Source organism: Manacus candei, unplaced genomic scaffold (assembly GCF_025592945.1).
Source record: "Manacus candei isolate 608988 ecotype Guabito, Panama unplaced genomic scaffold, ASM2559294v1 h1tg000036l, whole genome shotgun sequence".
In the NCBI taxonomy this organism is placed as follows: Eukaryota; Metazoa; Chordata; class Aves; order Passeriformes; family Pipridae; genus Manacus; species Manacus candei.
The window spans coordinates 4,992,445-5,020,220 of NW_026138084.1; the positions used below are offsets into that span (position 1 = coordinate 4,992,445).

At 52.2% G+C, this 27,776-nt stretch overlaps 1 protein-coding gene and 1 long non-coding RNA gene across 2 annotated transcripts in view; one reads left to right on the forward strand and one right to left on the reverse strand.

The window, feature by feature from the left end:
• LOC127473568 (DNA-directed RNA polymerase II subunit RPB1-like) overlaps positions 1-27,776 on the forward strand; it is a 172,122-nt gene that overhangs the window by 102,334 nt on the left and 42,012 nt on the right. The window lies entirely within an intron of this gene.
• On the reverse strand, positions 17,778-22,634 carry LOC127473571 (uncharacterized). The gene is made up of 3 exons (XR_007905503.1): positions 22,587-22,634; positions 19,142-19,179; positions 17,778-18,558 (listed from the first exon to the last, which is right to left on the reverse strand). It is a non-coding gene; the product is annotated as an uncharacterized LOC127473571 (long non-coding RNA).

Below are 27,776 nucleotides of genomic sequence, written 5' to 3' on the forward strand. Positions count from 1 at the left end.
CTCAGCCCATCCCAGTGTCTCCCCTCTCTCCCAGTGCCCCCTCAGCCCATCCCGGTCTCTCCCCTGCTCTCCCAGTGCCCCCGTCCATCGAGGTCCCAGCCCGGCCCTGCCCCCTGCTCTGCTCCGGCCTGGGTTTCTCCCCTGCAGGGGCAGCTGAGGTGGCTCCAGGGCGGGCGGGAGCTTTCGGGGCAGGGGGTGGCTCCTGACATGCTGCTTGAACCGCCCCTGTCTGGGCGGGCCTGTCAGCATGGGGCACCTCCTCACCCGAGCCTGGGGGACGGGCCGGCAACTGGGAGGGGCTTTGGGAAGGAATGGGGAGGCTGAGAAGGGGTTGGAGGTCGTGGGGGTAAGTGGGAAGGTGTTTGGGGGAGTTTGGGGGTTTGGGAGGGAGGTTGGGGAGATTGGGGCAGCTGTGAGGGGTTTTGGGAAGGAAATGAAAGAGAGTCTGGGGGTATACTCAAGGGGAAGGGGGCAACTAGGAGAGGGTTTGATGCAGATGCAGCCCAGGTGTGTGAGGGAGAGGAGGAGCAAGAAGAAGTCCCTGGGGGGTGTGCAGGTGGTGGTGGCAGGCTACGGCGCTGAGGATGAGGCCGTTGCCCAGGAGAGCAGCCAGGGAGATGCCCAGGAAGAAGCAGAAGTGCAAGAGCTGCAGCCAGGAGGAGGAAGTGGGGGATGGAGCTGCTGTTGGACATGAGCTTCCTCCGGGCATCAGGAAATGTCCAAGGAGGAAAAGGCAGTGAAAACTTTGGGACAGGTTTCCTAGATCAAACCCATGAATTCCTCTGAGCATCTACCCTCATCCCAAGTATCTGCAGTCACACATATATAGATTCTGGACTGTAGAAGACAGGTTTAGCATGACTTTAAGATGATTTCTTCTCAATTTTTTGATTTATTTTTCTACTGCCAGGTCTGAGAGGGGCATCGTGGAACCAAAGGAACCCTGAGACATTTCAGAATCCTACATGTGTTGGGTCTGTCTGAGCTGGAGTTCATTTTCTCACTGCAGGCGTCACAGTGCTGTGCTTTGCATTGGGAGCTACAAAGGGGTTAATCACACCAGTGCTTTGGCAACTGCTGAGCAGGGCTGGTGCAGCATCTGCATTGTCAGCTTCGTCCCCTGAATCGGGGGCAAGATCATGGGAGGCGATACAGACAGGTCAGTTGAGCCAAATGGACCAAAGGGACATTGCAGAATATATGGCGTCAGCTCAGCTACAAGAGCTCAGGAAAGGAACAGGAAAGGGGGAAAATCCATTTTTTTACAATACATGCCTTCTGAGCGGCTTCTCTGTGTGGTGAAGCCCTGCTTCCCATGAAGTGGCCAGGTATCACTGCTGACAGGAAGTAGAGAGAAAATCTTTTTATTTTCCTCTTCACTTATGCGTGCGCAAACTTTGGCTTTTGCTTTAGTCAAGTGCCTGATCTCAAGGTAGAAATAATTTTCCATCTTATTCTGTCTCTTCTGTCTGGCTGGGAAGGGCAGCAATAGAGCAGCTTGGTGGGCACCTGGCATCCAGGTAAGGTCAACCCACTGCAACATTGCAGGGTCTCATGGAACCAAAGGACTGCTGGGAGACTGGGGGAACTCACGGAATCAAGTGGCCGTCGTGGCACTACCCTGCATCATAGAAGCAAATGTTCCCTGGGATACTACAGAAACCAGGGACTTAAGGGACATCATTGGGATGTGCGGGACCTCATGGAATTAAACAAACCGTGGGATATCTTTGGAACTTCATGGAATCAAAGGGATAAAACAAAAGAATTAAACCCCATGACCAGAAACCATTGGATCAAACGTTTCTTTAATATGCCAGCTGGGGATTCATGGGGGTACTCTGCCATGCATGAATCAAAGAATCAGTATAAATTTCGGAGTATAAATACAGTGATACTTGAAAGACCCTCCCCTTCACAAGCAGTCCAAAATTCTCTTCTGATTTTAGGGTCAAATAGCCTCTTGGATTTTATTCGTGGAGCAAGACTGCCATCTAGCGTCCATTTCTTCTGGGAGGGGCAGTCATTTTCACAGAGTGGTCTTCTCCCTTAGCAGGCCTCGTAGCATCTCTGATTGATCTATTCGACCCCTAACCCCTAAACTAAATGCTTTAGGACCAGCTAAGACGTGTCTTAGAACTTCCCATTTGCTTAAACAATGTAGAATTGACTTTCTTCTTAACAGAACAATCTCTTATTAAACAAGTTTTCTGAGGCCTGTAAGCTAATTTCTTGAAGATGGGCATATGATACACTCTCTATTAGTTTCCATGTATCATCTACATTCTCTCTCCTACAACTAATTGTAGTCTAAAAAGAAAAGAAAAGACTGCTACCATGCCAAGAAAGCAAACCCCTATGTTGATTAGGATTTTTATCTAAGAAAAACTTGTGATTTACGAAACCATTAAGGATGGAGATCCTCTCTCATTTCAGTGCCATTGTGACAATATGGGGCCTCATGGAACACATGGGACACAGAACACTGCACATTCCCAAGCAATCAAGGGGCCATTGTAACACTCCAGGGCCTCATGGAAGACGGAGGCCCCACAGAGAGACCTGAAATCAGAGGTTTGGGCAATCCTCAACCAGAGGAAGTTCAACAAGGGGAAGTACCAGATTCTGTCCCTGTGATGGGGCAACCCCGAATGTCCGGACAGACTGGGAAGGATATTCTGCCTAGCAGCGCTGGAAAATGGCCTCTGGGGTCCTGGTGGATGGCCAGTTGGCCAAGAGTCAGTGGTGCTCTGGCGGGGGCTCCCTGCTCGCTCACAGGAGGGTTTTCAGACACACGAGTCCTTCGCTTGCACACAGACACAGACAGTTCATGGCAGCAGGGGCAGTATCTCCTGGGGTTCCTGCTGCCACGCCAGGAGCCTGGATGCACCTAAGCCCTTGTGGGGTGCCACCTGCTCTGCCACTATCTGAGATGCCCCACCGCCTGAGAGATGGAAACGCGGAGCTCTGTCCAAGAGAAGCACATCCCAGAACTACACGCATGGGCTTTGCCAGGATTTAGAACCGTAAATGCAATGTGACACCGAGACACTCTTTGTCCCACATAACTTCAAGGTCTCCCCAGGAGGTTGATGGCAATTGTTCTTGCTCAGGGTCATCTCCCCACACCAACAGCAGGTGTGTGCTCAAGACTTGTCTGTGCAATGCAAACAGATACACATTGTCTAGTTCTTCCGGTCTCTCCAAGGAAGGTAAAAGAATCTCTGTGTGCCGGGTGAGAAGCCAGTGCTGGAAGTTATGGTTCTATTGTGAGTGCCAAGAGCGGCTGGCAGGTCTGTGATGAATGCCCTGAGGAGATGACCTGGGTTTTCCAGTGCACATGGCAATAGATCACACCCTGCTTTGGTGGTCATTTATGTCCTACGGAGGTGAAAGAGATGAGAAAGAGAATGAAATTTTTGAATGTGCCTCTGAGTGCCCCTCAACCTGCTGCAAATGTGCAGATTGCAGTACATCCAGTTCAGGTGTGAGAGGCTGTTCCCTGGTCCTCTGAGCAAGAAGAGCTGGACGAGGGACGCAGTAGAACTCGCTTCCTGAGACTGCATCTCCATGAATCCCAAAGCAAGTGCGAGGGGTTATGCCACGTCCGAGTTTTCTCAGGGGAAGGTGTTTCTCCCACGCACTGCCTCCCCGTGGCACTGGTACCACAGCCCCCGACAAAACCACAAGTTGTCTTTGTCCCTAGCAAAAGTGCTCCTACTGCTAGCAGGGATGTTCCACGGGAAAGGCCAGGAGAGGTTGAGCCGGGAGGGTACTGAGCCCAGAGGGATGTTCTGCCTCTCGTGCCCCTCGACCATTCTCGCAAGCGCTTGTCCTGGAGGACAATTCAGGAGTCTCCACATGCCAAAAGTGAGATGTGAGGGAAGAGACGATGGCGGTGTAAGAAGCACATGTCCTGTCAATCTGAAGATCCTCGATACCAAACACCACCCCTACCACCCAACCCGACCCCACCGGTTCTACGGTGCAGAGTACGGACAGCCGCCGCGCTGCCGCCTCTGTCGCCTGGCCTCCGCCTCCAACCAGCAACCGAGGAGAGCCCGAGAGGTGCCTGTGCCTGTCCCAGCCCCGGGGCATATTTGTCGGAGGAGGACAGGGGAGGAGGGAGAAGAAGGTAGAGGAGGCGGAGAGGAGGTGACCCGCCAGGAGCAGAGAGTCGGGGCTGGCGGGGGCAGCGGGGTGCCGGGAAGCGGATCGACTGCTGCGGCGCTGTCGGAGAGCGGGGCTGGTGGCGCTGGCCACGGTTTTGATCTGTGCGCAGGGCCTCGGCCGGAGACCGTAGAGGCCGGGGCAATCCCCTGGGGTGGACGTGCATATTCCTCGAGGCTACTCTCCTGTCTGGTAGGTTCTTCACAAAGCTCTTCTCCCGAACTATCTTCCCAGCCCTCCCTCCCTCTGGTCCATAAAGTATTCCTTGGGAACACTCATCGCTTTTTTCTTTGTCGAGCCGTTATTCTTTCCTTGCTTTACTCTCTGTCCTTCAGTGAATTCGTGCAGTCCGTCCTTCCCCTTTCCTACTTTTCTTCCTCTCTTCGCTTGGCTTAATCCCGCAGCTTTCCATTCTTCAGTGACTTCACCAATCCACTTCTCTTTTCCGCTCACCTCTCTCCAGTAAATATTAATGGGCATTTCAACTACTGCACACCTTTATATTCTCCTAAAATTCTTCTCGGTATTGGTTTGACTGCTGCTGTGCCCTTTGTTTTGGGAAAAAATATCCAGTGCAAAAACACTTCCGACCGTTTTTCTGTATCTCCCTGCCAGTGTCTGCAGGTAGAGCCCAGGTGCAGCAGGACCCATTGGTAGAGACCAGCGAGAGCAGTGAAATCACCAAGTGGTCACACGCCAACATACGAAACGGTGAATTTATCCATTCCTACCAGCAGCTCCCGGGTCACAGCCCCGAGTTCCTCGGTGCTAAATGGTCCAGAGAGCTGCTAAATGGTCCAGAGAGCTGCGGGCGCCAACGGGGCGGCTGTGGGTGACGGGTGATGGTCTTTCCACCGTCCTCTGGCTCTCCGGGCACCGTCATGGAGACGAGTTGGGTATTAGCGCTTCTATTAAAACAGGGTTTTCAGTCATACAAAGAGAACAGGCTTGAGTAGCTGGGTACCAAGTGACGTAAAAAGCACAGCGCAGCGCAAGAGGCACCAGTGCTAGAACACTGAATTTACCCCTGGCCTATCAAATCCTCATCTCTCTAAACTTAATAATGCGTCAGATTCTGCTTCCAGACTGCCTCTGGCACGACCTCCAGTTTTCTCCAGGCTGCCCAAATAGTTAGAGCTCTCTGTTTAAAGGACAACCATACATATTTCAGGTGTTCCCTAGTCTTCTGAGCAGGAGAAGTGACACAGCTGGGATCTCATCACGGAGACTGTATCTCCATTGGTCCAAAGCGGGTGGGAGATGCCATGCAGTGATTTCTCATGGGCAGGTGCTTCACCCATGCACTGCTTCGGCGTAGAACTGGTGCCACAGCCCAAGTCTAAAACTAAGGTGCTATTTGTCTCCAGTAGAAATGCTCCTGCTGACAGCTCCGCTCCCCACAGACGTCGATCGGTCTCCCGGTGTATCGCAGCCCCCGTAAGCCATGGCCCACTGCAAACAGAGAGATTTGAATATGTTGCCAGCTGGGGAAAACTGGAAGTCGTGCCAGAGGCAGCCTGCAGGTTGAAAGGGATGCATTAATAAAGTTAGTGAGATGAGAGTTTGATAGACCTGGAGAAACTTTGCAATGATCACCTGATTTTCTTTAGAAAAGGAGAAATGTGTGAATGCAGAGAGAGTCGAGATATCTTTTGGTGGCAGCATGTGGAGAAGAGGACAGAAGGAGAGGGATAGCGAAGTTGAAGTGGCGAGCAGAGAGAGAGAAGGAGGCCTGAGCTTTCTCTTCTTTCCCTCTTTATTTCTTTAGAGAAGTAAATCGCCTGGAGTTAACACATGAAGGATAGCAAGTACACGATCTGCAGCGATGTTTCCCTCTTCAGTTGTATTCCCCCACGGGGCCTGAAAAGGCAGTTGACTATTTCCTGGGAGGAAAAAGAATGCATTTATGAAAAGCTGGGATATAGAGAGGAGGTGTACCATGCAGAAAGTGACGACGAGGTAGCCAAAATTCATGCTGAGACGAACCTGCCTGTTGGCCGAGAGTGCCAGAAATCTCCACCCTGTGCCTAGAGAAGAGAGCTGCCAGAAACGAATCTCTTAGAGGGGGAGCAAAGGAAGCAGGAGGACCGAGAAATGAACTGTACTTTCAGTACCTCAAATGCTCTCTTTGGGTTTCTCCCTCCCCAAGCAACAGCCCGTCTGGCTCCCCCAGCCGATGGCATTCTGAGCATTGCCTGGCTCTGGGGTCTCACTTATGGGCAGAGATTGTTCCCGGTCAGCTCGCAGTGCAGTCCTCCCCTCCCCAGTTGCAATCGCCTGCTCTGCTGCACACCCACTGATGTGTTTTTGGGAGCTCCGGGCTTGTACCGTTCTGCACCTTTCACATCTTCCCGTGCTGTACTCAGCTTTCTGGGTTGCTTGCAGCTTCCTCGGGGAACACGTGTCTCCTCCGCTTCTGTGGTTTTTCCCCGTCCTTCTTCATCTGCCTGGGAAGAATGCCTCTCTCCCAGCTCCCCGGGAAAGGGAGATGAGCCCTGCTGGGCAGCAGCCCAGTGTCTCTAGATTTGCCTTTCTCTTCTGTGAAAACGCAAAGTCTGAGAGAAACGTGGCTCCAGAAGGGCTGCTGGATATCCCAGTTCCAGCGATGGCAAGGAGAGCATATACCCGAGGGAATGTACTGAGGGATGAGCAGGGAACAGGGTGAAGACCCTGACGCACATGCAGGGAGCACATGGGGCAACTGCCAGAGTGCTGCTTGCGAGTGGTGGGGCTAGGAGAAACCTGGCCCACCCAGGGTAGTTGAAGGTCTGGGGGCTTGGCAGATGGAGACCCTTACACCCAACCCCTTCCCTAAACCAAGTCCAGAGGGATCCCAGGCACCCATCACACCACAGGAAACAGAGGCTTTCACATGCTTCCCAGGTGGAAGAGCATTATCGAGTTCACCCTCCTTATACCTGTGTGCTCCTGAAAATTTTCTACCATCTTAAGTATCAGAGGAGAGAGAACACATTTAGAGGAAGCTCAGAATTCTGCATTTTTACTGAGAGGCTAATGAAGGATGGCCCTGCAACCATCCTTTCTGAGGCCAAGGCTACATGGCTGGAGGTCTCTCCATTCTTACTGCTTTGCTTTCCTCTCTCACCACCTCTAACGCTTGGTCTGGCTTGGTTACACTTCGCTCCTTCGCACTGTCTGCCTTCACAGCTTCTTCAGAACACGTCCGAGATGTAGTGTTCAGATCCTTGACGACTGACACTCCAAATCTTGCGGACCCTTACTCTTTGTCTTTTCCACACTCCAGGCAAGGCAAGAACCCCTCCTCCTATCCAAAGAGAAAGATCTTCATGAACCAGAGAATCGCGGCTCCTGCCTGGAGTGGATCAGAGTAACCAGGAGAAGATGGCTCAAGAGAAGCTAGGAACACACATGGTAGCTGACTGCAGGATTCCCAGATATGCACTGCCCTATGCTGTATAAATCACTTTGCACTCAGGCATTCTGTCGCAAGCCTGCGCTCTGTGAAGGAATGAAAAGCCATGTTTTCATAAGGGTGCTAATTTGCTCCGCCGTAGAACCAATTAACCGAGTTTTGTTTCTAAGAGGATCCCCTGAAATCTCTGAAGACGACAGTGTCAATGAGTCCGTGTCCGCCAGGGCCCAGGAATACAGAGCCGCGTTCCCATGATGGGGTCCGGTGGGCCAGAGTACAGCGGAAAGACCGTCTCCCGTCACCAACAGCCACCCCGTTGGCGTCCGAAGTTCTCTGGACCATTTAGCAGCGCGTACGAGGAGCTCGGGGCTGGGACCCGGGAGCTGCCGTTAGGAATGGATACGGTCTCCGGTCGCCAGCCCTGCCCACAGATCAAAACCGCGACCAGCGCCGCCAGCCCCTCTCCCCGACAGCGTCGCAGCCGCCGATCCGCTTCCCGGCGCCTCGCTGCCCGAGCCAGCCCCGACTCTCTGCTCCTGGTGGTTCGCCTCCTCTCCGCCTTCTCTGCCTTCCTCTCCCTCCTCCCCTGTCCTCCTCCGACAAATCCGCCCCGGGGCTGGGACAGACGCCGGTGCCTCTCGGGCTCTCCTCGGGTGCTGGCTGGAGGCGGAGACCAGGCGACAGCGGCGGCAGCGCGGCGGCGGTCCGTGCTCTGCACCGTAGAACCGGCGGGGCCGGGTTGGGCTTGCGAGAATGGTCGAGGGGCACGAGAGGCAGAACATCCTTCCGGGTTCAGTGCCCTCCGGAGTCAACCTCTCCTGGCCTTTTGCGTGGAATATCCCTGCTAGCAGTAGGGGCACTTTTGCTAGGGACAAAGACAACTTGTGGTTTTGTCGGGGGCTGTGGCACCAGTGCCACGGGGAGGCAGGGCATGGGAGTAACACCTTCCTCTTGCGCAGCGCTGTGCTTTCTACGTCACTTGGCACCCAGCTACTCAAGTCTGTTCTCTTTGTATGGCTGAAAACCCTGTTTTAATAGAAGCGCTAATACCCAACTCGTCTCCATGACGGTGTCCGGAGAGCCAGAGGACGGTGGAAAGACCATCACCCGTCACCCACAGCCGCCCCGTTGGCGCCCGCAGCTCTCTGGACAATTTAGCAGCTCTCTGGACCATTTAGCACCGAGGAACTCGGGGCTGTGACCCGGGAGCTGCCGGTAGCAATGGATAAATTCACCGTTTCGTATGTTGGCGTGTGAGCACTTGGTGATTACACTGCTCTCGCTGGTCTCTACCAATGGGTCCTACTGCACCTGGGCTCTACCTGCAGACACTGGCAGGGAGATGAAGAAAAACGGTCGGAAGTGTTTTGCACTGGATATTTTTTCCCAAAACAAAGGGCACAGCAGCAGTCAAACCAATACCGAGAAGAATTTTAGGAGGATATAAAAGTGTGCAGTAGTTGAAATGTCCATTAATATTTACTGGAGAGAGGTGAGCGGAAAAGAGAAGTGGATTGGTGAAGTCACTGAAGAATGGAAAGCTGCGGGATTAAGCCAAGCGAAGAGAGGAAGAAAAGTAGGAAAGGGGAAGGACGGACTGCACGAATTCACTGAAGGACAGAGAGTAAAGCAAGGAAAGAATAACGGCTCGACAAAGAAAAAAGCGATGAGTGTTCCCAAGGAATACTTTATGGACCAGAGGGAGGGAGGGCTGGGAAGATAGTTCGGGAGAAGAGCTTTGTGAAGAACCTACCAGACAGGAGGGCAGCCTCGAGGAATATGCACGTCCACCCCAGGGGGCTGCCCCGGCCCCTACGGTCTCCGGCCGAGGCCCTGCGCACAGATCAAAACCGTGGCCAGCGCCACCAGTCCCGCTCCCCGACAGCGTCGCAGCAGCCGATCCGCTTCCCGGCGCCCCGCTGCCCCCGCTAGCCCCGACTCTCTGCTCCTGGCGGGTCGCCTCCTCTCCGCCTCCTCTACCTTCCTCTCCCTCCTCCCCTGTCCTCCTCCGACAAATCCGCCCCGGGGCTGGGACAGGCACCGGCACCTCTCGGGCTCTCCTCGGTTGCTGGTTGGAGGCGGAGGCCAGGCGACAGCGGCGGCAGCGCGGCGGCTGTCCGTGCTCTGCACCGTAGAACCGGTGGGGCCGGGTTGGGTGGTAGGGGTGGTGTTTGGTATCGAGGATCTTCAGATTGACAGGACATGTGCTTCTTACACCGCCATCGTCTCTTCCCTCACATCTCACTTTTGGCACGTGGAGACTCCTGAATTGTCCTCCAGGACAAGCGCTTGCGAGAATGGTCGAGGGGCACGAGAGGCAGAACATCCCTCTGGGCTCAGTACCCTCCCGGCTCAACCTCTCCTGGCCTTTCCCGTGGAACATCCCTGCTAGCAGTAGGAGCACTTTTGCTAGGGACAAAGACAACTTGTGGTTTTGTCGGGGGCTGTGGTACCAGTGCCACGGGGAGGCAGTGCGTGGGAGAAACACCTTCCCCTGAGAAAACTCGGACGTGGCATAACCCCTCGCACTTGCTTTGGGATTCATGGAGATGCAGTCTCAGGAAGCGAGTTCTACTGCGTCCCTCGTCCAGCTCTTCTTGCTCAGAGGACCAGGGAACAGCCTCTCACACCTGAACTGGATGTACTGCAATCTGCACATTTGCAGCAGGTTGAGGGGCACTCAGAGGCACATTCAAATATTTCATTCTCTTTCTCATCTCTTTCACCTCCGTAGGACATAAATGACCACCAAAGCAGGGTGTGATCTATTGCCATGTGAACTGGAAAACCCAGGTCATCTCCTCAGGGCATTCATCACAGACCTGCCAGCCGCTCTTGGCACTCACAATAGAACCATAACTTCCAGCACTGGCTTCTCACCCGGCACACAGAGATTCTTTTACCTTCCTTGGAGAGACCGGAAGAACTAGAAAAGGTGTATCTGTTTGCATTGCACAGACAAGTCTTGAGCACACACCTGCTGTTGGTGTGGGGAGATGACCCTGAGCAAGAACAATTGCCATCAACCTCCTGGGGAGACCTTGAAGTTATGTGGGACAAAGAGTGTCTCGATGTCACATTGCATTTACGGTTCTAAATCCTGGCAAAGCCCACGGGTGCAGCTCTGGGATGTGCTTCTCTTGGACAGAGCTCCGCGTTTCCATCTCTCAGGCGGTGGGGCATCTCAGATAGTGGCAGAGCAGGTGGCACCCCACAAGGGCTTAGGTGCATCCAGGCTCCTGACGTGGCAGCAGGAACCCCAGGAGATACTGCCCCTGCTGCCATGAACTGTCTGTGTCTGTGTGCAAGCGAAGGACTCGTGTGTCTGAAAACCCTCCTGTGAGCGAGCAGGGAGCCCCCGCCAGAGCACCACTGACTCTTGGCCAACTGGCCATCCACCAGGACCCCAGAGGCCATTTTCCAGCGCTGCTAGGCAGAATATCCTTCCCAGTCTGTCCGGACATTCGGGGTTGCCCCATCACAGGGACAGAATCTGGTACTTCCCCTTGTTGAACTTCCTCTGGTTGAGGATTGCCCAAACCTCTGATTTCAGGTCTCTCTGCGGGGCCTCCGTCTTCCATGAGGCCCTGGAGTGTTACAATGGCCCCTTGATTGCTTGGGAATGTGCAGTGTTCTGTGTCCCATGTGTTCCATGAGGCCCCATATTGTCACAATGGCACTGAAATGAGAGAGGATCTCCATCCTTAATGGTTTCGTAAATCACAAGTTTTTCTTAGATAAAAATCCTAATCAACAAAGGGGTTTGCTTTCTTGGCATGGTAGCAGTCTTTTCTTTTCTTTTAAGACTACAATTGTAGGAGAGAGAATGTAGATGATACATGGAAACTAATAGAGAGTGTATCATATGCCCATCTTCAAGAAAGTAGCTTACATGCCTTAGAAAACTTGTTTAATAAGAGATTGTTCTGTTAAGAAGAAAGTCAATTCTACATTGTTTAAGCAAATGGGAAGTTCTAAGACACGTCTTAGCTGGTCCTAAAGCATTTAGTTTAGGGGTTAGGGGTCGGATAGATCAATCAGAGATGCTACGAGGCCGCCTAAGGGAGAAGACCACTCTGTGAAAATGACTGCCCCTCCCAGAAGAAATGGACGCTAGATGGCAGTCTTGCTCCACGAATAAAATCCAAGAGGCTATTTGACCCTAAAATCAGAAGAGAATTTTGGACTGCTTGTGAAGGGGAGGGTCTTTCAAGTATCACTGTATTTATACTCCGAAATTTATACTGATTCTTTGATTCATGCATGGCAGAGTACCCCCATGAATCCCCAGCTGGCATATTAAAGAAATGTTTGATCCAATGGTTTCTGGTCATGGGGTTTAATTCTTTTGTTTTATCCCTTTGATTCCATGAAGTTCCACGGTTTAATTCCATGAGGTCCCGCACATCCCAATGATGTCCCTTAAGTCCCTGGTTTCTGTAGTTTCCCAGGGAACATTTGCTTCTATGATGCAGGGTAGTGCCACGACGGCCACTTGATTCCGTGAGTTCCCCCAGTCTCCCAGCAGTCCTTTGGTTCCATGAGACCCTGCAATGTTGCAGTGGGTTGACCTTACCTGGATGCCAGGTGCCCACCAAGCTGCTCTATTGCTGCCCTTCCCAGCCAGACAGAAGAGACAGAATAAGATGGAAAATTATTTCTACCTTGAGATCAGGCACTTGACTAAAGCAAAAGCCAATGTTTGCGCATGCATAAGTGAAGAGGAAAATAAAAAGATTTTCTCTCTACTTCCTGTCAGCAGCGATACCTGGCCACTTCATGGGAAGCAGGGCTTCACCACACAGAGAAGCCGCTCAGAAGGCATGTATTGTAAAAAAATGGATTTTCCCCCTTTCCTGTTCCTTTCCTGAGCTCTTGTAGCTGAGCTGACGCCATATATTCTGCAATGTCCCTTTGGTCCATTTGGCTCAACTGACCTGTCTGTATCGCCTCCCGTGATCTTGCCCCCAATTCAGGGGACGAACCTGACAATGCAGATGCTGCACCAGCCCTGCTCAGCAGTTGCCAAAGCACTGGTGTGATTAACCCCTTTGTAGCTCCCAATGCAAAGCACAGCACTGTGACGCCTGCAGTGAGAAAATGAACTCCAGCTCAGACAGACCCAACACATGTGGGATTCTGAAATGTCTCAGGGTTCCTTTGGTTCCACGATGCCCCTCTCAGACCTGGCAGTAGAAAAATAAATCAAAAAATTGAGAAGAAATCATCTTAAAGTCATGCTAAGCCTGTCTTCTACAGTCCAGAATCTATATATGTGTGACTGCAGATACTTGGGATGAGGGTAGATGCTCAGAGGAATTCATGGGTTTGATCTAGGAAACCTGTCCCAAAGTTTTCACTGCCTTTTCCTCCTTGGACATTTCCTGATGCCCGGAGGAAGCTCATGTCCAACAGCAGCTCCATCCCCCACTTCCTCCTCCTGGCTGCAGCTCTTGCACTTCTGCTTCTTCCTGGGCATCTCCCTGGCTGCCCTCCTGGGCAACGGCCTCATCCTCAGTGCCGTAGCCTGCCACCCCCACCTGCACACCCCCCAGGGACTTCTTCCTGCTCCACCTCTCCCTCACACACCTGGGTTGCATCTGCACCACTCTCCCCAAAGCCATGGCCAATTCCCTCTGGAACACCAGGGGCATGTCCTACTCAGGATGAGCTGCACAGGTGTTTTTTGCTTTTCTTCTTGATCACAGCGGAGCTTGCCCTTCTCACCATCATGTCCTATGACTGCTACGTGGCCATCTGCAAAGCCCTTCACTACAGGACCCTCCTGGGTAGCAGAGCTTGTGCCCACGTGGCAGCAGCTGCCTGGGCCACTGGGTCTGGCCCTGGGGCTGCAGGAGCTGCCGCCTGAGCTGATGATCTCCTGAGCAGTCCAGACATGCAGTCACTGTCCCTGTCCTCTATTGCCTCCCTTTCTTGCTGCAGGACCAGAAACAACTGTGCTGCTCTGCTGGGCTGGGGTGGGGCAGGGAGATGGGGGCACCAGGGAGGGGCTGGTCTGGGCAGTTCCAGTGACTAGAAAACCCCAATGTTCATCTGAAGTGTAGGAGTGGGCAGGGTGGGAGCATTACAGGGCTGAGGTGGCTCCAGGCTCTGGGAGTGGTAGCAGGAGCCCAGGGAGACACTGCCCCTGCTGCAATGAACTGCCTGTGTGTGTGCCAGGGAAGGACTCGTGTCTCTGAACACCCCCGTGTGTGCATCAGTCCAGCTCAGGGTCGGACACCTCTCAGAGCCCTGACACATTTCTCTGTGTGACTCCAGGAAAACCCCCGCTGTGCCAGGGAGTTACCAGATCCTTTGCTGTCACCCTCCTGGTGTCCTGTGTAATGATGAAACTAGAAAAGGTGATCATCATACCCTGGTAATTTTCTAAGAGGAGAAATGTCACTGCTGGAAAGAAGTGTCACTGCTGGAAAGAAGTGTCACTGAAGAGGTGAGAAGAGGGAACATCATTGTTTCCTTCAGTCTGTTCCACAGCAGGTTCCCCTGGAGCCCCAGGGACACCTGTGGGGAACCCAGAGGGGCAGAGAAAGGGCTGCCTTTGGCTCTTGCTGTGCTGCTCAGCTGGGCCGGGCTCCTGGCACACAGGGAAATCCTGGCAAGCGGGCAGCACTGCAGAGAGACAGCTCTGCCCAGGAGCAGCTCCTCTGCACAGCCCAGCAGGGCCGAGGGCACTGCCTGTAGGCACGAGAGAAGAGAAGAAAGGCAAAGGGAGGTTAAAGGCAGCAGAAAGATGGGAGGTGTTCAGCTGAGACACAACTTGGGGACACAACTTCACACTCCTCTGCAGAGTGAGTCTACAGGTGCAGGGCAATGTCGCTTGTGTTCCTGGAGGAATCTCCTAAAGCCACCACATCCCACAGCCTTGCACATCTGTCAGGACTCTCCCAGTTTCTCTGTTGCGCCAGAGGAGGATGTTCTCCAGGGCAGGCCTTCCCTGCAGCACCGTCAGAAGGACAGCGCAGGTGGGCTCCTTCTCCCAGGGATGGCTGCGGGGTGGGAAGGTGGGGGTGCAGCCAGGGATGCCCGGGGCTGTCCTGCAGAGCAGGGTCCCTGTGCTCCGGGGTTCTTTGTGCCAGGGCAGGGACTTTGCTGCCTGCTGGGGTCAGGTCTCATCCTGCCTGGGTAGTTGCCCACCCCTCTGCAGGGAGAAGCTGTCGGTGGGTGGTGAGAACCCCAGCAGGAGCCAGGCAGGTTCTTCCTGCCGTTGGATGAGGTGTGTGTGGTCAGGGCTGTGGGAGGTCAGGGCTGCTCCCAGATCCAGATCACACCAGCACATTTCCAAGAGCACTGTCAAATGGGAAGGACAAAGCACAATTATTAGGAAGGAATGGAGTTTTTCTCAGTCAGTGTTTTCAGTTTCCTACTCCTGAGGAATCTGGGGGTTGAGAAATGGAAAAGGAGCTCCCATGTTGGACAAGTCACTGAGACTCCTGAGTTGTAACTTGGAATGAACAAGTGCTTCTGTAAGCAACTTCCGAAAGTGCTTTCGGCCTCTGTTCTGCTTTTGACAGAAGCAGCATCACTTCTGCTGGACCCATCTGTTTTTTCTTGATCTGCCCTTTTCCACCTGCAAAAAGAAAAGTTGCCCAGTCAGTGCGCTGCAAACAGGCAGGTTTCTCTCAGACCACAGTGAGTGCACAGACATTCGGATGGAGTGGTGACAGGGAAGTCATGAATGGATTTCTGATGTTGAGTCTACTGTTTTGAAATCAGAAAATGTGGTGTTGAAGTCATCGTTAGCCTTTGAGAGGGAAACAGGAGAAAAATCGGATAAATTTGTTGCTAAAAATGAGCTGCTTCAAACTGAGGTTGACCACCTTAAAAGTCTTGTTAAAATTTGGATGATTATGAAACAGTCAACTCACGGATTACCCCCATCAATACTAGACAATGCCCGCAGTCTAAAGGCATAAAGCCCTCCCAGCCCCTCCAGGAACCCTCAAATCCCATCCCGGTCCCACAGGACACTCCCAACTTCCCCTTAAACCCTCCGAGGCCCCCAGACTGCCTCCCAGACCCACAAAAGCCCACAAGATGCCCCCAAACCCCTCCCAGTTACCTCCAGCCCTCCCAGGACCTTTCAAACCCTCTCCTAGTTGCCCCCTTCCCCTTGAGTATGCCCCCAGACTCTCTCCCAGTTCCTTCCCACATCCCCGACGATTCCCCAAAACCCCTCACAGCTGCCCCAATCTCCCAACCTCCCTCCCAAACCCCCAAACTCCCCCAAACACCTTCCCACTTACCCCCACGACCTCCAACCCCTTCTCAGCCTCCCCATTCCTTCCCAAAGCCCCTCCCAGTTGCTGGCCGGTCCCCCAGGCTCGGGTGAGGAGGTGCCCCAGGCTGACGGGCCCACCCAGGCAGGGGCGGTTCCAGCAGCATGTCAGGAGCCACTCCCTGCCCCGAAAGCTCCCGCCCGCCCTGGAGCCACCTCAGCTGCCCCTGCAGGGGAGAAACCCAGGCCGGAGCAGAGCAGGGGGCAGGGCTGGGCTGGGACCTCGATGGATGGGGGCACTGGGAGAGCAGGGGAGAGACCGGGATGGGCTGAGGGGGCACTGGGAGAGAGGGGAGACACTGGGATGGGCTGAGGGGGCACTGGGAGGGAGAGGGGAAATTTTTTGCCCCTTTCCTGGGCACTTGAACACCCTCTGCACCCCCGTTCCCGGCCGTGCCGGCTGTCCTTCCCCCCAAAGCCAGGAACAGGTTTTGGGGCTCCCTCGTGGGTCGCAGCCAATAGAACGGCTCTGCTGGAATGACGTCATTGCCAAATTCTGCTGGGCCCCTGTCCTTGTGCCGGTGAGTCACCCGATAGAACTTCAAAACTTCGGCGGGGGCTGCCGGGAGCGGGGCGGTGATGGCGGGGGAGGGGAGGATCGGGATTGAACCCGATTGGTCCCGATCGATCCCGGCCCCAGGGTCTCCCCCCGCCGCGCTGTTTTTCACGTGCGGCCCCAACGAGGCCATGGTGGTGTGGGGTGAGTTCAGGGGGTCCGGGGGCTCCTGGTGACCCCTCCGAATCTCCCCCAAGACTCTCGGGAACCGCCCAGATCCCCCCAAGACTCCTGGGGACCCTCCGCCTTTCCTCCTCCTCCCCCAAATCTCCTGTGCATTCCCTTAACCCTTGAAAATCTCCTGGGACCAGCTCAGACCCCCAGACTCCCTCCTGGGGACCCCCAAACACTCTTCAGGACTCCAGGGCCCCTGCCGACCCCCTCCTAGAGTCTTTTGGGTGTCACCAACCCTTTACGGCGGATTCCTCAGTCCATTTTTCCACCCGGACTGCTGGGGGTCCACCCCACCAAGAAACTACTGGGAACTCCCCAGTGTCCCACCACGAGATTCCTGGGTCCCTCCCCCCCCAACCCCCTGTGGGTGCCCCCATCCTTTCTTCCCCTCGAAAATATTCTTGGGGGTCCCCCAATGTCTCCTCCAGCCCCCATCCTACCAGGGATGGATTTGGGGGGATCTCCTTCCCCTTCCCTCTGGCCCGAAGGCAAATGCCCTCCCTGTCCTTCTTCCTTCGCCCCCAGGCAGAAAAGAGAAGAGAAACAGCCAGTTGGTCCTGGCAGGTGTGGGTGTGTGCAGGCTGTGGTTGAGTGGTTGAGAAGGGAGAGGAGGGGGCTGGTGTTTGGGCCAAGTCCAGCAGGTGATGTCTTTTGTATCTGGCAGTCCTTGGTCAGCTCCACGACCATCCAGCTGTCAGTGTCCATGACATACCCATCAGCCCTTCTCTTCTTGGCTCCTACACTTGTCAACCCTAAGCTGCTCCTAAGTTCTCTTGCTGTCAGTTCATAAAGAGGTCTTGTCAAGTGTTACTGATTTAGAAACTAAACCCTGACATCTTTGTCTTTGCCAAAGATGTGTGTGAAAGGGCAGTGCTGTTGCAAAGCAGTGTTGAGCTTCACATTGGGTGACTTGGCAGCTTCCTCAGCATCACTCATGCACCCTGGGTTTCTTTGAAAAGTACTTTTCACTCCAAATGTGACACCACATTAGCCTGTAGGACATCCTGTCCCCAAATGGATAACTGTAAATATTAATAATTAAAAAGTGACCCCCTCCATTATTCAAGAAAAGCTTGTATCTCTGTACTAAAAGCATCCAAGGGTCACGTCCCCAAGTTTTCTATCTGACAAGGGTTTGGAGGGGCTGCTTTGTGCAGGGAACCCTTTGGGGGCCCCTTGCACATGGGTAGGGCTGCACTCTGGGGGTGTGGGGCTTTGGTTCTTTGGTTGCCAGGGGCCACTGTGAGTCACTGAGCTGGGGTGGGGACAATGGGCAGGGCTGGCTGGGACAGGCTGTGGCACCTGTGACATAAAAGGGAAGTGTCCCCGTGGGGCAGCTCTGCAGGGCCCATCAGGGGATGCTGCCCAGTGCAGCCTGTGCTGTGGGGAGCACGCACACAGGGAGAGGCAGGGCCGGACGAGGGCCAGGGCAGCAAGGCCGCCCCAGGGAGTGGGTTCTGCCCCTGCCTGCAGGGCCCAGCCCCTGGCAGGAGCGCCTTGGGCAGGGCCCGGTGCTGCTGCTGGGGCAGGGGGTGAGGCCTTGCCGCCTGCCAGCTGCCTGGGCCCCTGTCCTTGCTGCGCCACATCCCCGAGGCTCCATCCCCGCTCCCCCAGCGCCAGCTCCCTCCTTCCCAGCCCCAACCAAGCCCTTCTCTGTGTCCTCCTGCAGGCCATGGCTTTCACAACATTCCTTTTGGTGCTTGTGCAAAGCATCATCCAGTCCCTGCAGGCGGTCGGGGAGGGGCTGCACAAGACTCAGTGAGCTTGGAGGTCTTTTCCAAGCTGAAGGACTCTTGGATTCTGTGATTGTGTGCTGGATTCAGCTGGGTCCGTGTTAGCAGCATTAGTTTGCTCCCAAAGTTTCCTCGCTGTCAGCTCTTGTGGCCTAAGGCTTGAGGTCCTTTAACTCCTTGTGCTGAGCTACTGCTGGGAAACGAGAGGCCTCTGCGAGCAGATTCCTGGTGTTCCCTGTAGAACAGTGAGGGAGAAGGTGTAGTCAAGTGGGAAGAGGAGTACTGTTTGTGTGTGGCCTCCTATGTGGCCTTGGCACCTTTGAGGGGCTTGAAGGAGAAAAGAGCTTTGTTAAAGTGAGAAGTGAAATAGTGTGTTGGCTGTTCTCTCTGCAGGGAGAAGCTGTCAGTGGGGGAGGGGTCACAGAGTGGGGGAGAGGCCGTAAAGTGGGGGAGGGGCCACAGAGTGGGAGAGGGGTCACAGAGTGGGGGAGGAGCCACAGAGTGGGGGAGGAGCCACAGAGTGGGAGAGGGGCCATAAAGTGGGGGAGGAGTCACAGAGTGGGGGAGGGGCCATAAAGTGGATGAGGGGCCATAGAGTGGGGGAGGGGTCAGAGAGTGGGGGAGGGGCCATGAAGTGGGAGAGGGGTCACAGAGTGGGGTAGGGGCTACAGAATGGGGTAGGGGCCACAGAATGGGGAAGGGGCCATAAAGTGTGGGAGGGGCCACGGGGTGGGGGAGGGGTCACAGCCTGGACTTGGGGGGTCAGGGCAGTGACCTCGGGGAGGGGGAGGGGTCAGGGCGTGGGGTAGGGGTCTCACCTGATCCCGGGGCTATCGGGGCCATGGCGGGGCCGAACCTGGTGGGGACACCCAAGTTTTTCCCAAATTTGCCCTCATTTTTCCCAGTTTTTCATCCATTTCTCCCAAATTTCCCACTCTTTCCCCAATTTTCCCCCCATTTCCCCCATTTTTCCCAAATTTCCCCATTTTTCTCAATTTTTCCCCATTTTTTTTCCAAATTCCTTCCATTGTTCCCAAATTTCCCCCATTTTTTCCCATTTTCCCCAAATTTCCCCCCATTTTTCCCAACTTTCCCCAATTTTTCATCCAATTTTACCCAAATTCCCCCATTTTTTTCTCAATTCACCCCATTTTTCCCAAATTTCCCCATTTTCCCCAAATTCCGCCATTTTTTCCCAATTTTTTCCTAATTTTCCCCTAATTTTTCCCAATTATCCCCCATTTTTCCTGATTTTTCACCCCTTTTCCCCAAATTTCTTACTTTTTTCCCAGTTTTCCCTCCATTTCCCCTCAAAATCCCCCATTTCCCCAAATTTCTGACTTTTTCCTCAAAATTTCCCCCGTTTTTCCACATTTTCCCGGATTTCCCCCCAGTTTTCCTAAATTTCCCCCCATTTTTCCCCATTTTTATCAATTTTCCCCAAATTTCCCACTTTTTTCTCAATTTTTCCCCCATTTTTCCCAATTTTTCATTGGTGTTCACCAAATTTCCCATTTTTTTCCTCAATTTTTCCACATTTTCCCCCAAATTCCTGGTTTTTTCCCCCCATTTTTTCCCACTGGGGAAATTTGGGAAATTTGGAAAACTGGGGACCCAAAAATCCAAGAAAATGTGGGGAAATGGGGGAAAAATGTGGGGGAAATCTGGAGAAAAATCTGTGAAAATGTGGGAAAAATGGGGGGAAAATTAGGAAAATGGTGAAAAATCTGGGAAAATGTGGGAAAATGGGGAAATTGCGGAAAATTCTGGGGAAAATGTGAGAAAAATCTGGGGAAATGGGGAAAAATGGGGGAAAATGTGGGAAATTCTGGGGAAAATGGAGAAAAATCTGGGAAAATATGGAAAAATGAGGAAAAAAAGGGGGAAAATGGGGAAAAATGTGTGAAAATCGGGGAAAATGTGGGAAAAATGGGGGGAAATCGAGAGAAAATCCAGTAAAATGGGGAAAAAATTGGGAAAAAACTGGGAAAATGGGGAAAAATTGGGAAAAAAACTGGGAAATTCTGGGGAAAATGGGAGAAAATCTGGGAAAAATGTGGAAAAAATGGGGGGAAAGGGGAAAAAATGGGAAAAATCTGGGAAAATAGGGAAAAAAATGGGGGGAAAATGGGGAATATTCTGGGAAAATCTGGAAATCTGGGGAAAAAAATCTGAGAAAAATGGGGAAAAATCTGGGAAAAATGGGGGAAAATGAGGAAAAATCTGGGAAAATGTGGAAAAAATGTGGGAAAAATCATGGAAAATGGAGAAAATAATTGGGAAAAAATCCGGGGAAATGTGGGAAAAAAAGGGGGGAAATCTGGGAAAATGGGGAAAATAATTGGGAAAAAATCTGGGAAAAAATGGGAAAAATGAGGAAAAATCTGGGGAAATAGGGAGAAAATCTGGGAAAATGTGGGAAAAACTTTGGGAAAATGTGGGAAAATGGGGAAAAATCCGAGAAAACGAGGGCAAAATGGGGAAAAATCTGGGGAAAATGGGGAAAAATCTGGGAAAATGTGAAAAAATTGGGAAAAACTGTGGGAAAATGGGGGAAATGAGGAGAAATCCGTGAAAATGGGGGAAAATGAGGAAAAATGTGTGAAAATGGGGAAAAATGGGAAAAAAATCCGGAAAAATGGGGAAAATCGGGAAAAATCAAGAAAAATAGGGGAAAATGTGGGAAAATGTGGGAAAATCTGGAAGAAAATCTGGAGAAAAATCTGAGAAAATGTGGGAAAAATGGGAAAAAATGTGGGAAAAATCTGGGAAAATGTGGGAAATTCTGGGAAAAGTGGAGGAAAAATCTGGGAAAAAATCCGGGAAAATGTGGAAAAAATAGGGAAAAATCTGGGAAAATCTGGGAGAAATCTGGGAAAATGGGGATAAACTGGGGGGGAAATGTTGGAAATTCTGGGGAAAATGGGGGGAAATGGAGAAAAATGGGGAAAAATCCCAGAAAATGGGGAAAAATGGGGAAAGATTTAAAAAAATGGGAAAAAATCTTGGGAAAATCTGGGAAAAATGGGGAAAAATCTGGGAAAATCTGGGGAAAATGAGGAAAAATCTGGGAAAATGTGGAAAAAATGGGAGAAAATCCAGGAAATGGGGAAAAATGGGGAAAATATGGGAAATTCTGGGAAAAGTCCAGGAAAATGGGGGAAGAAATCTGGGAAAATCTGGGAAAAATGTGAGAAAAAATGGGGGAAAATGTGGAAAAAATGGGAAAAAAAATCTGGGAAAATCTGGAGAAAAATGTGTGAAAATCTGGGAAACTGTGGGAAAAATGTGGAAAAAATGGGGAAAGATCTGGGAAAATGGGGGGAAAATCTGGGAAAATCTGGAGAAAAATGTGTGAAAATCTGGGAAAATGTGGGAAAAATGTGGAAAAAATGGGGAAAAATCTGGGAAAATGGGGGGAAAATCTGGGAAAATCTGGACAAAATGGGGAAAAATCTGGGAAAATGGGGGAAAAATGGGAAAAAATCTGGGAAAATGTAGGAAAATTGGGAAAAATCTGGAAAATGGGGGGGAAATGGGGAAAAATTCAGGAAAATGTGGAAAAATGGGGGGAAATCTGGGAAAAATGGGGAAAATGGGGGGAAATGTGGAAAAATGGGGAAAAATGTGGAAAAACTGGGTTAAACTGGGAGGAACTGGGAGAAACTGGGCCAGTGGGAAAGGGATGTTGCCATGGAAATGTGAGCCCGCCCCTCCCCCACCCGGCCCAGGGCCCACGGGGGGGGGGAACTGGGTTAAACTGGGACATACTGGGAGGCACTGGGGGGGACACTGGGAGTTACTGGGAGCTACTGGAAGCTACTGGGGGGCTCACTGGGGTTACTGGGATGGACACTGGGGTTACTGGGAGCTACTGGGGGGGTCACTGGGGTTACTGGGAGTTACTGGGAGCTTCTGGGGGGCTTACTGGGAGTTACTGGGAGCTACTGGGGTGGACACTGGGATTACTGGGAGTTACTGGGATGGACACTAGGATTACTGGGAGTTACTGGGAGCTACTGGGATAGACACTGGGGTTACTGGGAGCTACTAGGAGCTACTGGGGGGGGTCACTGGGGTTACTGGGGGGATCGCTGGAGATACCGGAGGCATTACTGGGGTAACTGGGAGCTACTGGGAGCCAATGGGAGAGGCCCATCCCCCTCCCTCCCCAAGGTCACCCCAAGGACACGGAGGGGGGGAGGGGGGGAAGCCCTGCCCCCTCCCAGTCCCTCCCAGTTCCCTCCCAGTCCCTCCCAGTACCTGAACTGGTCACACTGGGAGCAGCTCCAGGTTCCCCCTCCAGTTTGGGCCCCCGGGGCTATTTTTGGAACCCGGTGACGTCACTGGGGGAGGGGCCTCGAGGGGGCGGCCCCTCCCCTCTCCCTTCCCAGGACAGACCAGTAAGGGACCAGTAACGGCCCCAGTGGGGGGGGGAGGGGAAGGAGGGAACACTGAGGGTGGGGATGGAGCAGGATGGTCCTTGAGCATGGGGGAAGGGCAGGAGGTTCCCTGAAGGTGGAGGAAGGGCAGGACCGTCCCTGAGGGTGGGGGAGGGGTAGGCGGGTTTCTGAGGGTGGGGGAGGGGCAGGAGGGACCCCGAGGTGGGGGGAGGGGCAGGAGGGTCCTGAGGGTTGGGGAGGGGCAGGGAGGGACCCCGAAAGTGAAGGAGGGGCCCTGAGGGTCCCTGAGGGTGGGGGAAGGGTAGGAAGTTCCCCGAGGGTGGGGGAGGGGCAGGAGAGTCTCTGAGGTTGGGGGAGGGGTCCTGAGGGCCCCTGAAGGTGGGGGAGGGGCAGGGAGGGTTCCTGAGAGTGAGGGAGGGGTAGCAGGTTCACTGGGGGGAGGGGAAGGAAGGGACCCTGAGGGTGGGGGAGGGACAGGAGGGACCCTGAGGGTTGGGGAGGTGCAGGAAGGGGGGGGGAGGGGCTTTGGGGGGGCCCTTAAAGGTGGGGGGAGAGGCTGAAAGTTGGTCCATCATTGGGAGGGGACACGCCCACCCAAAACCCAGTAAGTCCCAGTTGAGCTCCCAGTTCAGGGAGGGGGAGAGGATGCAAAAGACACGCCCACTTGCAGCGGCTATGGCCACCTTGGGATGGGACACGCCCACCAGGGAGAGACCACGCCCACCTAAAGAAGGGACACGCCCACCCCCAAACCACTAAGTCCCAGCTGAGTTCTGCCTTAACTGGTCCTTACTGGTCCCCCCACCCCATTCCGCGTTCCAGTGACCCGTACTGGTTTATACTGGTTTATACTGCTCTACCCTGGTTTATACTGGTCTGTACTGGTCTGATGTTGACAGAGATGCTGAAGTGCCCCCAACCCCCTTAACTGGTCCTTACTGGTCCCACTGCCCCATTCCCCATTCCAATGACCCGTAGCGGCCTGTACTGGTTTATACTGGTCTATACTGGTCTGACCTTGACGGAGATGATGAAGCACCCCCAACCCCCTAAACTGGTCCTTACTGATCCCACCACCCCATTCCCTGTTTCAGTGACCCGTACTGGTTTATATCGGTTTATACTGCTCTACCCTGGTTTATACTGGTCTATACTGGTCCATACTGGTTTGTACCGGTCTGTACTGGTCTGACCTTGATGGAGATGCTGAAGTGCCCCCAACCCCCTTAACTGGTCCTTACTGGTCCCACCACCCTGCTCGCTGTTCTAGTGACCTGTACTGGTCCATACTGGTCCATACTGGTCCATACTGGTTTTTTACTGGTCTACACTGGTCTATAATGGTCTGACCTTGATGGAGATGCTGAAGTGCCCCCAAGCCCCTTAACTGGTCCTTATCGGTCCCACTGCCCCATTCCCCATTCCAGTGACCCATATTGGTCTATACTGGTCCATACTGGTTTATACTGGTCTATACCGATCTATACTGGTCTATGCTGCTCTGTACTGGTCTGACCTTGATGGAGATGCTGAAGTGCCCCCAACCCCTTTAACTGGTCCTTACTGGTCCCACCACCCTGCTCCCCACTCCATTGACCCATACTGGGTCGTGGTGGCAAGAACCCCAGCAGGAGCCAGGTGGGGTCTTCCTGCCATTGGATGAGTGCTCTGGGAGGTCAGGGCTGCTCCCAGATCCAGATCACAGCAGTACATTTCCAAGAGCACTGTCAAATGGGAAGGGCAAAGCGCAATTATTAGGAAGGAATGGAGCTTTTCTCAGTCAGTGTTTCCAGTTTCCTACTCCTGAGGAATCTGGGGTTGAGAAATGGAAAAGAAACTCTCATGTTGGACAAGTCACTGAGACTCCTGAGCTGTAACTTGGAATGCACAAGTGCTTCTGTAAGCAACTTCCTAAAGTGCTTTCGGTCTCTGCTCTGCTTTTGACAGAAGCAGCATCACTTCTGCTGGACCCATCTGTTTTTTCTTTATCTGCCCTTTTCCACCTGCCTGAGGTTTCTCTCAGGTCAAAGTGAGAGCACAGACATTTGGATGGAGTGCTGACAGGGAAGTCATGAATGGATTTCTGATGTTGAATCTACTGTTTTGAAATCAGAAAATGTGGTGCTGAAGTCATCGTTAGCCTTTGAGAGGGAAACAGGAGAAAAATCGGATAAACTTGTTGCTAAAAATGAGCTGCTTCAAACTGAGGTTGACCACCTTCAAAGTCTTGTTGCGCCAGAGTGCAGAGAGAAAACTTGCTAAAAAAACAGGCTCCTGGTTTGGTCAGGCAACTTCATAAACCAGTGTCTTACCCTGGCATTGAGACTTGGGAAACCACAGAGAACCCTGATTCTAAGTCTCAGGAGAGAAAGAAACAAGGAGAATTTGAAGTTCAACTGATGTTTCTAGAGTCTCCCAGCTTTCCTCACATTAATGAAAACAGACTGAGTGATCCCTGTGATTATTCTTTACCTCCCTCAATTTCCTTTGTGCCTGATACTGAATCCACTAAAAAACCTTGGACTCAAAAAGAGAACTCGACCCAGAAAACAACTCAATTCATTCTGATTCAAGTGGTTAAAGAGTAGAAGCATTATGGTGATAAACCTGGACAAATTAAAAGCCAACCAGTGAAATCCTATCAATATATCACATACCTTGGGATTCCACTTTGTTCTCCTCAACAGTTAATACAATTTCCAATGGATATGGGGACAAAATGTTCGCAGCAAAATGCCAAAGATGGGATTAAAACCCAGACGAAAAAGAATTAAAATCACTGGAGAAAAAGAAGAAACCACTCTTCAACCAAGAGCTTCACCCTGTTACTGTTTTGTTGATATTACCTTTTTGCTTTTTATTCTAATAATCATATTGTATGTTAAAATTTGGATGATTAAGAAACAGTCAGCTCACTGATTACCCCCATCAATACTAGACGATGCCCGCAGTATACACCCGTCCCAGCCCCTCCAGGAGCCCTCAAATCCCATCCTGGTCCCACAGGACACTCCCAACTTCCCCTCAAACACTCTGAGGTCCCCAGATTGACTTCCAGATCCAGAAAACTCTTGCTGCCTGCCCATGGAGTGCCCAGTGTGGCCCACCAACTGCACCACAAAGCCAAAGCTTCCAGGCTTTCTTTCCTGGGAATTAGGGCTGTTGTTTCCTGTTTTCAGCCATGCCTCCCAACTGATAGCCCAACTCCCAAACTGCTAGCATGCCTGTTGATACAGAATTGTTAAAATAAACCTTGCCAGTATATGTTTTCAGACATCGATTATTTAGTGTCGTTTCACTTTAATCCACCCCAAGGGAATTATTAATAAAAACCTGAGTTACCCCCTCTCCCCTTTTCCTGGGGCGGGTTGTAACACCAATCAGCACTGACTCCGCCCAGTAGGCATAGCAAAGGAAGTTTCCTTTTGGTTTAGGGTTTAGTGTTAGGGTTAGGGTTAGGGTTAGGGTTTAAGGGTAGGGTTAGGGTTAGGGTTAGGGTTAGGGTTAGGTTTTGAGTTAGGGTTAGGGTTAGAAAGGGTTAGGGTTAGGGTTAGGAAATTTAGGGTTAGAGTTAGCAAAAGTTAGGGTTAGGGTTAGGGTTAGGTTTAGGGTTAGCAAAAGACAGGGTTACTGTTAGGGTTAGGGTTAGGGTTAGGGTTAGGGTTAGGGTTAGGGTTATGTGTAAGGGTTAGGGTTAGGAAGAATTTGTCTCAGTGCGCGATCTAACAATCGCGGTTTTAGCCCATTCTGGACACGCAGCAGTGCCCAATAAGCCCCTCTCAGGCTATAAGCCCGATTTATTGCCCACCGCTGTCAGAATCTTTTGCTTTTTCTCTTGGGTCTCTGCTTTTGCTGTTGCTGTTCAGTTGCGTGTCTGGCAGAATACCCACCGCCGTCCAGTATGTACTCTGCTTCTATAGAGCACTGGCCCCGCCCACTGGGTGGAGTCAAGAGGTGGAGTCCGTGTTGATTGTTCTGCGTCACTGGCTCCGCCTACTGGGTGGAGTCAGTGCTGATTGGTGTTACAACCCGCCCCAGGAAAAGGGGAGAGGGGGTAACTCAGGTTTTTATTAATAATTCCCTTGGGGTGGATTAAAGTGAAACGACACTAAATAATCGGTGTCTGAAAACATATACTGGCAAGGTTTATTTTAACAATTCTGTATCAACAGGCATGCTAGCAGTTTGGGTGCTGTCATACCACAATGTGACACAGAGATAACCTTTGGGGGGGGGGAAAGAAAATGCATAGGGGAGAGAAAGGCAGGATAAGAGCAAGGGAGAGTAAGAGAAAGAAAAGCTGAGACTGGACAGATGTATATAGTCACCGCCCACGGGGTCCAGCGATGCTTCCATGTCTGTTAGTTGAAGTGGTGGCCTTGATCTGCCAGGGGTGAAGGAGGGAAGTCCCCATACTCCAAGAAGTTATGAGTTATAGTCATGATTAGTGTCACGGACCATGCCTCGAGCCTCCAACATCTCGAGGGTTGCAGTGTCTCTTCTAAGGTTAGGGAACAGGCTTTGGGCATAGCTTGCAGTTACTGTGTGGACCAATTGTCAGAGACTGAAATGGTTAATGATTTATGCATTCTAGGAGACTTTTCAGGCTTTTGACTTGCATGATACCTCTGATGAGCAGTCGGGCCCCTCCCTCCCTCCAGTGCTGACGGTGTGAAGCCCTGAAAAGGCAAGAGCTGAGCTTACAGGCTTTTGACTGTTGATATATCTGATGAGGAATCAGGCCCCTCCCTCCCTCTGTTATGAGATGTTAGGATTAGGGTTAAGGTTAGCAAGGGTTAGGGTTTAGGTTTTAGGGTTTACGGTTTGGGGTTTAAGGTAGAGTTAAACCATCATTTTCGGGGTATGGGCCCAATAGCTTAATTAGCTGACCTTACTAGAAAATAATATAGAGGGAGTATAGAGGATTTTGATTCCTTTAGTGTAGGTTCGATTCCTACTTTTCTAAAATTAGGAAATGAGAGGATTGGTATACCTCTATGTTTACTTTATCATAGTAACCCTTTTGGATTCAGGCACATTTCCTTGAGTG